Here is an 11,859-nt window from a genome sequence, read left to right on the forward strand (position 1 = left end):
GGTCCTCCAGACCACCCCCAGGTTCTATGATTTGCTCAGACTCATAGGACTTGGCAAATAGTTGTATTTGCAGCTACAATTCATTATATGAAAAGGATACAAAAAAAATCAGCAAAGGGAAAAGGCACATGAAGAGAAGGCCAGAGGAAACCAGGAACTAGCTTCCAAGAGTCCTTTCCCCATAGAGTCACACAGAATGTGCTTAATTCCTCCAGCATTGAATTGTGATAACATGTGTGAAATGTTGTCTGCCAGGAAACTCATTAGAGAATGAATGCCTAAAGTTTTGCTGGGGTCTGGCCACACAGGCACTCTCTTCTTAGCCCATACCAAATTTCCAGACTCCCAGAAGTAAGCAGGTATCCTGGATGAACACTATATGTACAAGTAGCATAGGTATTACCAACCACTCTTACCAGATAGGGAATGGTGGGAACTCTCCAGAAATTCATATTCTTCACCCCAGCTGAGGGCCAGCCATGCGAGCAGATCTTCTGAAGACAACAGTCTCAGGTTGGCTACATTAACTCTTTTCTGGATAGACAGAATATGAGGGGTGCAGTAAAAAGCTGTTCAGGAAGAGAAATGGAGAGTATGGGTGTATTCTAGGCAGTGAGAGAACATATACAGCAGAGAACAAGAACAAAGATTCTAGCAGACATGGTCCCTCTCCTTGTGGAGAATATTTGCAATTTAATAGGAAAGCTGGATACTAATAAAATAGTCCTTAGATCTGTCATTACCTTACTAACTCAGGAGTGGTCAGCCCAAGCACAGCAAAACAGTATCACCATGGGAACCTGTCAGTGATCTTCACGTCCTCCTAACGCATCCTATAGTCTAAAGTCAAATGAGGTTTCTTAAAATCTGATTCCAAGATTATTGCTAATGTTTAAGAGTTTTTAATATTTTTCTACTTCTCAGGTTATATTCCAAGATCAAATAAATCAGAAACTATCCTTTAAGACCTGTCTATACGCACACATGCATGCACACACACACACACACACACACACACACACACACACATTCACACTACACCTTCTATAATGAGTTTGCTCATTTCCATCACCATACCTTAAGGTTACATTCTTCCCACCAGAAAAACCTCTATCAAATCCATTCACATGGTCCTGATTCTTTTTTGGGACACCTCTGGTGCTGCCTCCTCCACAAGTCATTAATTATCTGTCTGATATACTCAACTCTGGCCTCCTTTCTACACATCATAATATCTGTAGAACACAAGCACATCTTTTCCTGTGCTCTTCTCTTTGGTGATATGGATAAACTTTATCCAACCATATCCTAAATGTTGGTTTATCCAACCATTTAGGGTATGGTTTACCCAACCATACCCTAAATTATCTTAGAATTGGGGACATGTTTTTTTATTATAACTGTAGTGTCTACAATACAATCATGCTTGGCCATAGTAGGTCACTGAGTCACATTTATTGACTTGATTCTTTAACTTTAACATCCAAACTTCCAAGCCTAGATCCGTGCCATATACATATGCACTAGTTATCTATTGATGTGTAACAAATTACCCTCAAAATCACTGGCTTAAATAACAATAAACATTTATCATCTTTCATAGCTTTTATGAGTCTAGAATTTGGAAGGAGTTTATGTAGGTGGTTGTGGTTAAGGCTCTCTGATATGGATGTAATCAGGATGTTGTCTGGGTTGTCCTCTGAGGGCATGACTGAGATTAAAGAATCTGTTTCCATTAGGAGTCATTCATTTGGTTGGCAAGTTGGAGCTGGTTGATAGCAGGAGACCTTACTTCTTCCTCTGCTCATGGGCTTTCCATTGAGGCTGATTGTGTGTTCTTATCACATGGCATCTGACTTCCTCCAGAGCAAGTGATACAGAGGGTACAAAACAGAAGCTTCTGTGGATTTTCAAAAGCGACACAGTGTCATTTCCAGAATATCCTCCTTGATCTATCTTACACAGATCAACAATATTCAATGCATAAAAAGACCTACACAAGTATGTGAACACCAGGAGGCAAGTTACTGGGGCCATCTTAGAAGCTGGCTGCCATGCTCTATCTGATTAAATTTTACTACTGATGATTTATTGTCTCTGCAAAAGGGCATTACTTTAAGCAACTCCAAATTAAAACAACTGAAAATATTTTTTGAAAATATTTTTAATAGGGGCGCCTGGGTGGCGCAGTCGGTTGAGCGTCCGACTTCAGCCAGGTCACGATCTCGCGGTCCGTGAGTTCGAGCCCCGCGTCAGGCTCTGGGCCGATGGCTCGGAGCCTGGAGCCTGTTTCCGATTCTGTGTCTCCCTCTCTCTCTGCCCCTCCCCCGTTCATGCTCTGTCTCTCTCTGTCCCAAAAATAAATAAAAAATGTTGAAAAGAAAAAAAAAAAAAAAAAAAAAAAAAAAAAAAAGAAAATATTTTTAATAAATGAATAATTATTGGAAGCTTTTACATAAGGACTTATGCGTCTTCAAAAGAATGTCTTTACATTGCAAGCACACCAGATTTTGAGGATAGCGTCTATGATATTAGGTAGGGATTGTAAGCATCCTTGTTTTCCATCTCTTAGACTAAAGCCTTAATTTCTTAACTAATAAGGTAACTTGAACCCCACAGCATTACACAAATATTTCTCCTTTTTCTTTTCTTCTACTTATCCTCACATATATCCACTCATTTTCTCCACCATTTCACCTCAGTCCTGACTTTATAAGCCTGAAAAGCAGTCATTCTTATGTGTAGGCAAAGCAAGTGTGGAGCCTGTGTGGAGTAAATGGAACTTAAGATCTCCTTCCCCCATTGAAATATTTTCTCCACCTGCTCACTAATGCCTAACATTCTGCAATTAACAGATTCTTTTTTTTCTTTGACATGTGGTTTCTTGTCTCCAGTTAAAAATATCAATATTCTCAGCAAAAAAGAATATATTATGGTTGTAACAACTGTCTGCTCATTAGTATGAGTTTTTTTCTGCATTTCTCCTGAAAACACATTTTCAAAAGGGAGAAGAAGAAAAAGAACACTTGAGAGAGGTAATCCCCCAAAGGGAAAATTCAGGATTCAGAAAGAGGAACCTCACAGAATGGAAGGATGCACTTACAATTTTGTCCAGGGCCAACTCTTTTATGAGACTTTGCCAAGGATAGAAAGTCAAAGGCCTCTAACCTCATTCTCGTACCAACCAAGCTCACTATATTAAACTGTATTTCCTTAGTGCACCATCTGTCAGAGACCATCACAATGAGGAAATGAGGACAATCCCTTTTCTCAAAAAAAAGAGAAATGACTGGTGAACATAAGCCATAGAGATGACAATGAAGAACTGGGAATGCAGTTTAGAGAGTGGCTGTCTTGTTAAATCTTGAGCAAAAGCTTGTTTATTTTATTATTTTTTTTTTAATTTTTTTTTTTTTTTGCAACGTTTTTTATTTATTTTTGGGACAGAGAGAGACAGAGCATGAACGGGGGAGGGGCAGAGAGAGAGGGAGACACAGAATCGGAAACAGGCTCCAGGCTCCGAGCCATCAGCCCAGAGCCTGACGCGGGGCTCAAACTCACGGACCGTGAGATCGTGACCTGGCTGAAGTTGGACGCTTAACCGACTGCGCCACCCAGGCGCCCCAAAAGCTTGTTTATTTTAATGATGACTTTGGTCTGCAAGCCTTTAGCCCTGTTATTTATTCATAACCTTGCAGGGGTCTTGGATTCCTCATTTGCAAGTATAAAAATGAGAAGCAATTTGCACATGCCAGGTGTCTGGACAAATGTTCTCTATTATCTACATAAACCAGATGCTCAATGATTTGAACCAAGTTGAACAGAACGCATACTGTTCATTCGCAAGCTGGCATCACACTTCTAGAGAGACCCTGGGTTTTGCAAAGACTTTTTATCAATTACAGGAAAATCATTATCAAAAAAATAATGACTTTTCTTGATGACGTGCTGCTAACTGTAATGGTTGGGTTGTCCGGTAGAGTTTAATGGCTTCAGATTTTTCTTATGATGCTTAATATATGGCCCAAGAACACAGAGAGACTATGGACACCAAAGCCAGGTTTACCCCCCACATCAGAGCAGCCCTGTTCAATTTTATTTGAGTTAATTGCCAGAAGAAAGAGACCTAGCACTTACTAATAGACCTGCTGTAGACCAAGCATCCTGCTAGGAGCTTAAGTCACATTATTTCATTTCTACAACTGACTGGATCATAAAATATCAAATCTGATTTGATTGTGAGATTTAGTTTTTTCTATTAACCAAATTAGACTGTGTGTTGCTCACACTTTTATTTAGCAGAATCAGCTGTTCTGACAGCTAAAATTAAAACCAAATTCAGCTCCCCATGACTAATGTGCTCGCAGCCTTACCTGCTGTGCGGCGCATTCACACTCTCATGCTCATCGCCTAGATTTCCATGCAGGGCAAGGGACGCTGAAGATTTGTGGACTGGCTTGAGGCAGAGCAAGCCAGGAAGAGAAGGATCAGAAGCTGGGTTCAGCCACAGGGAGGAGCAGCCCTACCGAAAGCAGACATGCAGCCACCTTGAGCATGGAGAGTACAGTCCACCTTCAGGAATGGCCAGAAGAGAAACAATTTTCACAACTGGAGGGGATGCTCAGATGAGCATCAGGATGTCCAAACAGGACAAGAAGGCACAAGAGAAACTTAACCGAAGTTTCAAAACCCTCCCCACTGTAAACCAGGAAAGCAAAAAACATCAAAAATCTGAAAGACACAAGTTTTCACAGAACAGCCTCCATCACCCAGATAACGCTAATGAGCTTGTGTGCTATTCAAACAGATCCACGATTTGTGCTTCAGAATGGACGACATGGGCCTTCATCACCTCAGAGCCTTAAAATGGAGCTTGGAAATGGTGTTCTCCAAGGTGTGTACCAGATAAAAGAAACATGAATAGGGATGTTTTTTCTTTTTAAAAAACCAAAAAAATATATTTATTTATTTTTAACAGAGTATGAGTGGGGGAGGGTCAGAGAGAGAGGGAGACACAAAATCCAAAGCAGGCTCCAGGCTCTGAGCTGTCAGCACAGGGCCCCATGAGGGGCTGGAACTTATGAACCACAAGATCATGACCTGAGCCGAACTCATTTAAGTGGCTGAGCTACTCGGGCACCCTACGAGGGATGCTTCTTAACAGTAAATACCACCTACTGTCACAGAGTTCTCCCATTGATGAACAGTGGCATTTTCCAAGGACATTCTTGGTATACTGACATACTGATGACCTCTCTGAGCACATCTGGTAAACAGCCGCTTATACCTGTGTCCTGATATAATTTTATGTCAGTGCTGGAACATATACCATTCCAGACTAGGGCTTCTCAAACTTTGATGTGCACAGAAACCGCTCAGGGCTCTTTGTAAAATCCAGATTCTGATTCATAAGGTTTGGGTGGACCTGAGAATCCTTATATCCAAAAAGCTCTCAAATGATGCTGAGATCACTAGTTTTGGCACCATACTTTAGTAACAAGGGCCTATGTTACAGATAGGGGCTTTGTTTTGTTTTCCAGTAACAACTGATTCACATAAAAATTCAGGAACAAGCCACACAAAACTGGCATCTGAAAGAACACAGATTCTTGTTTTCTTGTTGGATAACTATTAGGATATTTATATATTTGGATAATGGTTTCCATTAAACAATACTCTTATTTAAGGATTCGTTCATATTGCAAGTAAATAAATTCTTTTGTTTGATGAAGTCAGGAGGAATATCAGGACCAAAGTTGAGTTTCCTTACCTCCAGCCAAGCACTGCTTCCAGGATATCACAAGACAATCATATCATTAAGAATGATCTTATACACATCATTGTCTTTATGAAAACACCCAGAAACTTTAATGATGTTCTCATTTGTTAATTTGGACGTGAAGTGTAGTCCGGAATTTCAAAAGTTATTATACTGCTGATTTGTTTGTATGATTGTTTTCTAATGCAAGTCACAAAGTTCATTGAATTTCTCCTGATTAATGAGACAGAGAAAAATCTTTTTATGTAGTTTTATGGCCAAGAACCAGTTTCAGTGAACAACAAGAATATGTGCTAAAATATGTCAGTGGAATTATGTGGGCATCTAAAAGAACATGCAAGAACCATTTCTAGTATGACAGAAAAAGCACTGGATTAAACCAAGTCACTTTGTTGAACCCAGCCACTCATTACCTGTGAAACTCTGAAAAAGCTAGTGATTATCTCTGAACTTCTCAAGTTGTGCATGTCATAAAAGGGGATAATAATCCCTAGTTTGCTTACCTCAGTGTTGTTGCTAGTCACAGCACACCTTGGTGAGGATTATAAAGTGTCTACTCTGGGGGCACTGGGTGGTTCAGTCAGCTTACCATCTGACTCTCAATTTCAGCTCAGGTCATGATCTCATGGTTCGTGGGTTTGAGCCCCATATCGGGCTCTGTGCTGACAACACAGAGCCTGCTTGGGATTCTCTCTTTCCCTCTTCCTCTGACCCTCCCCCACTCATTCTCTCTCTCTCTCTCTCTCTCTCTCTCTCTCTCTGTCTCTCTCTCTCAATAAAAAAAAACACTTAAAAAGTTTTAAGTAAATAAAAAATAATCATAAAAAATAAAATGTCCCCTCTGGGCAAATCTGGCCTGGTGCAGGTTCAGAGTTCTATGCTTGTGTGGACCAACTTGGAGGCACCAAGTGTCCTCTCAACAGGGGCTCATCAGCAGTGAACTAACCTGTCAATCCATGTAGATCACCATGCCCTATCTCATCAGGTAGTAGAGAGAATAAAATGAAGGCACTTTGCAAGGTGTAAAGTGCAACACAAATATAAAAGAATGGATAAGCATGCATACAATCAAAAGCTGACTTGCAAGGCAGAAATTTAGAAGGGTTCCATGCATATGAATCTCTCAAAATTCTTAAATCAAGAGACACAAATTATCAGGTATACACCAAATACATCGGTAGCAGAGTAGTAGGGCTATGGAAGGCCAGAGATACGTGAAATCTATTTAAAAAGACACATCTAGGGTACTACATCTGAAAGCTTCTGCATCAGGAGGCCTGAGAGAGAGAGAGAGAGAGAGAGAGTCTTTAACATTCTTACTGACAGTGTCTTTGATGTGCATACCAAGCTTAGGGAATTCAAGCCTAGCAAACAATTCAGGTATTTTTAAACCTTATTTATTTATTTATTTATTTATTTATTTATTTATTTATTGTTTATTTGTTTATTTATCTATTTATTTATGCCTGAATTATCCAGAGAGAAGAAAAGGTTCTAACATAAGGAATAATAACAAGCTACAGAAGATGTTATGTTCTCCATTAAAAAAAAAAAAATCAGCTAAGATATTGCTCAATAAATTGATGACTCATACACTGGCTTTTGGTTTTTTTTTTTTTTAACATTTATTTATTTTTGTGAGAGAGAGAGAGACAGAACATGAGCAAAGGATGGGCAGAGAGAGACAGAGACACAGAATCTGAAGCAGGCTCCAAGCTCAGAGCTGTCAGCCCAGAGCCTGATGTAGGGCTCAAACTCACAAACTGTGAGATCATGACCTGAGCCAAAGTCAGATGTCCAACCAACTGAAACACCCAGGTGCCACAGCTCATAAACTATTTATAGAATGCACATTCCACGGTACATAACATGTGACATGAACTATCTCTGTACAGTCCCATTCATTGAGCTACTAGAGCAAACATCCTAATCTTGTTCCCTACGCTAAGGGCCCACTGAGATACAAGGGAAATCCCAGATGACTATGTCTGTTATCAATTTTGGTATCCAATAAGGCTATCATAAATCAAATCAAAGCAATCGATAATCATTCTGCATTTATATAAATCCACCATCATCAAAAGCAAAGGCAATAATTCAAACCCAAGCATAGTGGTTTGAACCACTATGAATTAAATCCTTTATGAAAACACATGTTTCTACTTCCAACTTAGACATTACTGTATTTAGTTCTAGTCTTCCATCTTCTTTGCTTCTCTGTATTCCAGGAATTGACAGAGAAGAAACAGTATTTGGTACCTCTTTTAAGGTATTGTTAATACCACTGGGAGTGGATGCTATAAAATTACGAAAAAAATTAAAAGGACCCATTTCAACCTACAAAGAAAAAGCTAGTGCATCTCCTCAGGCTGATTCATTAAAGTACTGAATCCAGGATATGAGTACTCTACTTTTATAAATTCTCTGTAATTATGTTTAATTATCACAGAAAAGTAAAAAGGAGAAAATAAATTAGACATATGGCCAGGGACTCTGAATTTTGAATTGACATATTATTGTCCCCAACCTTACTAAACAGTCATTGTCTTTAGGCTATTGGCACACTAACCAGTGAAGAAAACAGTTGGGAATCTGATGTCTAATTAATCATAAAATATTTGAGGGGAAAAAAAGTCATCCATACAAGATTGATTAGATCTGGCATGTGGAGCCTTTTTATATAATAGATTTATAAAGTAACTATTGATAACCAATGACAAGATTAGAAAAATGAGTTTCTGGTTGCCATGACAATTCAGACAGCATTCTAGCACCCACTCTAACGGCAACACTTAAATAATGAGAATAAAGACAGATAAGGGAGCCCACACAGAATTCCGTGTTAAAAGCTAAGGAGCTGAAGTCTAGATACAGTAGAGACAATGGAAACCTTAACATAGGAAGTGACCACTGAGTAACAGAGAAATCTTCTTGAGGTAAAGCTCAGTCTGCTAAATCCAGGATGGTTCATGGATGCCCACACCTTACTCTATGCTAAAAGAAACTAACTTGTCATTCTCATGTCAGCAGGCAATTGCAGCTGATGATTTTGCAGAGTGCTTATCAGAGAAGAGAGAACATTTTTACGCCCCACTCACTATGTAAATGAGTGGCAGCAGATATAAACACATGTTTAAAACTATTAAAAGAAAAGCTAATGAAAATGTTCTATTTTAAATTGTGAATTATGAGAAATGAATACAGTACCTCTTACTGTAATGAAGGGACAGGCCTATCCAGCGGGAATACACAATACACAGGTAAAGAAGAAATGTAAAGTACATTTCACTGAGACTGTAAAGTGTATCATTAATTTTATATGAAAGAAAAAATGCTGCCAATATAAATTTAAGACTCATCTATTTTCAGAGATATTAATTAGAATGTGAAAACATTGGGGCGCCTGGGTGGCTCAGTCGGTTGAGCGTCCGACTTCGGCTCAGGTCATCTCATGGTCCGTGAGTTCGAGCCCCGTGTCAGGCTCTGTGCCGACAGCTCAGAGCCTGGAGACTGTTTCAGATTCTGTGTCTCCCTCTCTCTCTGCCCCTCCCCTGTTCATGCTCTGTCTCTCTCTGTCTCAAAAATAAATAAACATTAAAAAAAAATTAAAAAAAAAAAAAGAATGTGAAAACATTGCATCTTAAAAACTGATGGAATATGGTATATGTAACTGTTCCTGTCGTATGGGATCATTCACTCATTTAGTCACTGAATGTTTTTAGTACCTCCAAAGAACCAGCTACCTGTCGTACAAAGTGCCAGTTTTACATTATCAGTCAGACGTATTGTTGTTTTTACGGACCCTAAGATAAGAATCTCATTGAGTAAACCCACTGACAACTGTGAACACGATTCTGGGATTCAAAATGAACACATTACGCAAGTAACTCAATAAGGCATGTTCCTGGATGGTGGGTCATGATACACTTGCATGCAGGAAGAATGCTGTTTTTTAAAGTTACAGATGTTAGTGCCAAAACTTAAGGGGTGTATATATCTATTTATCTCCAACTTACAACTTCCTATGTTATCAAAAAGAGGTTTCCTTACAAATGGATGTATTTCTATAAAACAGTATGAACAAATTTTGCATGGGGCTGAGGCCAAATCATAAATGCTGCTTAATTCCCAACTAGCTGAATTATTACCCTCTAGTTTCATTTCAGACCACAAGAGACCTTCCCAATACAGGAACACTTCTCCACCCTCACACCTCAGAGCTTCTGGATTACCGTCACATCCCCATCCTGGTGGTGAGGGCAGGGCAAACATGCCTTACAGTTACTCATGAACATCATGGAGAATCTGAGGTCTCCCGGCATAATGCAGTGCTCTGGTACAGATAAATCTGGTGGTGTCAGTTAAAGCTGACATAGGGACACCTCAAAGTAGCAAAGATGTTCCTGAATTGGGTGTTTATATTTCCAGTGAGAGACAAGACAGATTAAGCAGGACAATAAGCCAGATTCTATACTCAGCCCCATTCCAGGTTAAAACACTCCTTACTCCAATGCAGAAAGATAGGGTCAATGTCATTCTTGCTTGACCTTATGAAATGAACATGTACCCTTTTACTAAAAGCCAGAAATGTGGAAGCAGGTAACTGAGAAGCTGAGAAAATTTACTAGTAGGACTTCAGGCAAGTTCCTCAACCTTTCTGAGCCTCAGTGTTCTGACCTCTAATTATGAGGTCCAAAGTTTTGTAAAGTACAGGTGTCAGTTATGATCATCACAGAAAAATACAAATGTTATTCTTTATTTTCAGAAAAAAAAGTTTTACAACACAGTAAAATGTTGGTATAATCTAGATGGTAGGTAGATAGATGTTCCCCTAGACATATGCTTAAACTTTTTCATAATAAACTGTTGAGAAAGAAAGGAAAAGCTATGGTCCTTGTAATGGGGCAAGACGTCCACCTCAGAGTTTCTCTACTGTCAAGAACTGTTAAATGTCTGAGATTTTACCCTTCTTGCAAGCTAACAAATCAGCTTGACACCATACCCTGGATGCTGTAAGAAGATACAGGATTCCTGGTTCAGAGACAAAAGACTTCATCACTCATAGAAGGTCAGCAGGTGGACCAGCTCCTCAAGCCCCACCTACCACACAGTGACACAAATAGGGTCAGGTGATACCGACATGTGCTCACCTTGTGCTACAGAAGAGGAAGCCCAAGTGTGAGAAAATCCAAATCTTTTATAATGGGCAATAAACCTGCCTAGCTTTTGCCCCAGAGGAAGACAGTGCCTTCACTTTAATAGACTATATTGCTCTAGAGGGAGCTTTTCTCTAGAGGTACATACCACCTCTATCTTCCAAGGCTGTTTGTTTTATAACACCTTTGAAAAGATCATCTGAAGCAAAAACAGTCAGGGCCTCTTCTTGCAAGGCATACAGGAACAAACTGTCTTCACCACTTACTATGCACAAAATAAAAACTGAAAAAAATCACCAAGTGGTATAATACAACAGTTCTCATGTAAGTAGTAGGTAATGTAGACATTGTGCCAGTTATTTAACACTGTAATACTTAATTGGTACAAAAAATTCCTAAGAAAAAGACACCCTTCCTATCCTCATTTCAAACAAACAAACAAACAAAACTAAAAAAGAAGCCATAATTCAAGTAAGTCATAAAACTAGAAGGCATAATATTACAAAATAATGGAAGTATAATTTGAATACAAAAGCTATGCTTTTAATCACCATGCTTTACTACCATTTTTAAATGATGTGCAGTATACTGTATTTCTATCCCTGCCTATACCTAATTACTTTGTAATTAATGGTCCATGTGTCTGTCTTCCCCACGAAACTATAATCTTGATTGTAATTTTGGTTGTTTTATTCTCAAAAACTGAAAGTATCTGGCTAGTACATACTAGATATTCAAACAGTACTGGTTGAAAGGATTTTTGTTTAATTAGCCTTCAGTAAATTAGTTTCAGAATAAGAAGCTACTTCTTGTGCTTTTTGGTGCTCTAGTCTGAGGATAACATCTAATTTCAGATAACATCTGATCTAATAACATCTAATCTAATCTAATATTAACATCTAATATCATGAATATTCATGATAT

The 11,859-nt window shown here is 38.9% G+C and overlaps 1 long non-coding RNA gene across 1 annotated transcript; it reads right to left on the bottom strand.

Moving 5' to 3' along the window:
* Window positions 1-749: 749 nt before the first annotated feature.
* LOC131512728 (uncharacterized) lies at window positions 750-4,567 on the bottom strand. Its single transcript, XR_009262286.1, has 3 exons — window positions 4,374-4,567; window positions 1,793-1,900; window positions 750-840 (listed from the first exon to the last, which is right to left on the bottom strand). It is a non-coding gene; the product is annotated as an uncharacterized LOC131512728 (long non-coding RNA).
* Window positions 4,568-11,859: the final 7,292 nt, after the last annotated feature.

The sequence above is a fragment of the Neofelis nebulosa genome, chromosome 1 (assembly GCF_028018385.1).
Source record: "Neofelis nebulosa isolate mNeoNeb1 chromosome 1, mNeoNeb1.pri, whole genome shotgun sequence".
NCBI lineage: Eukaryota > Metazoa > Chordata > Mammalia > Carnivora > Felidae > Neofelis > Neofelis nebulosa.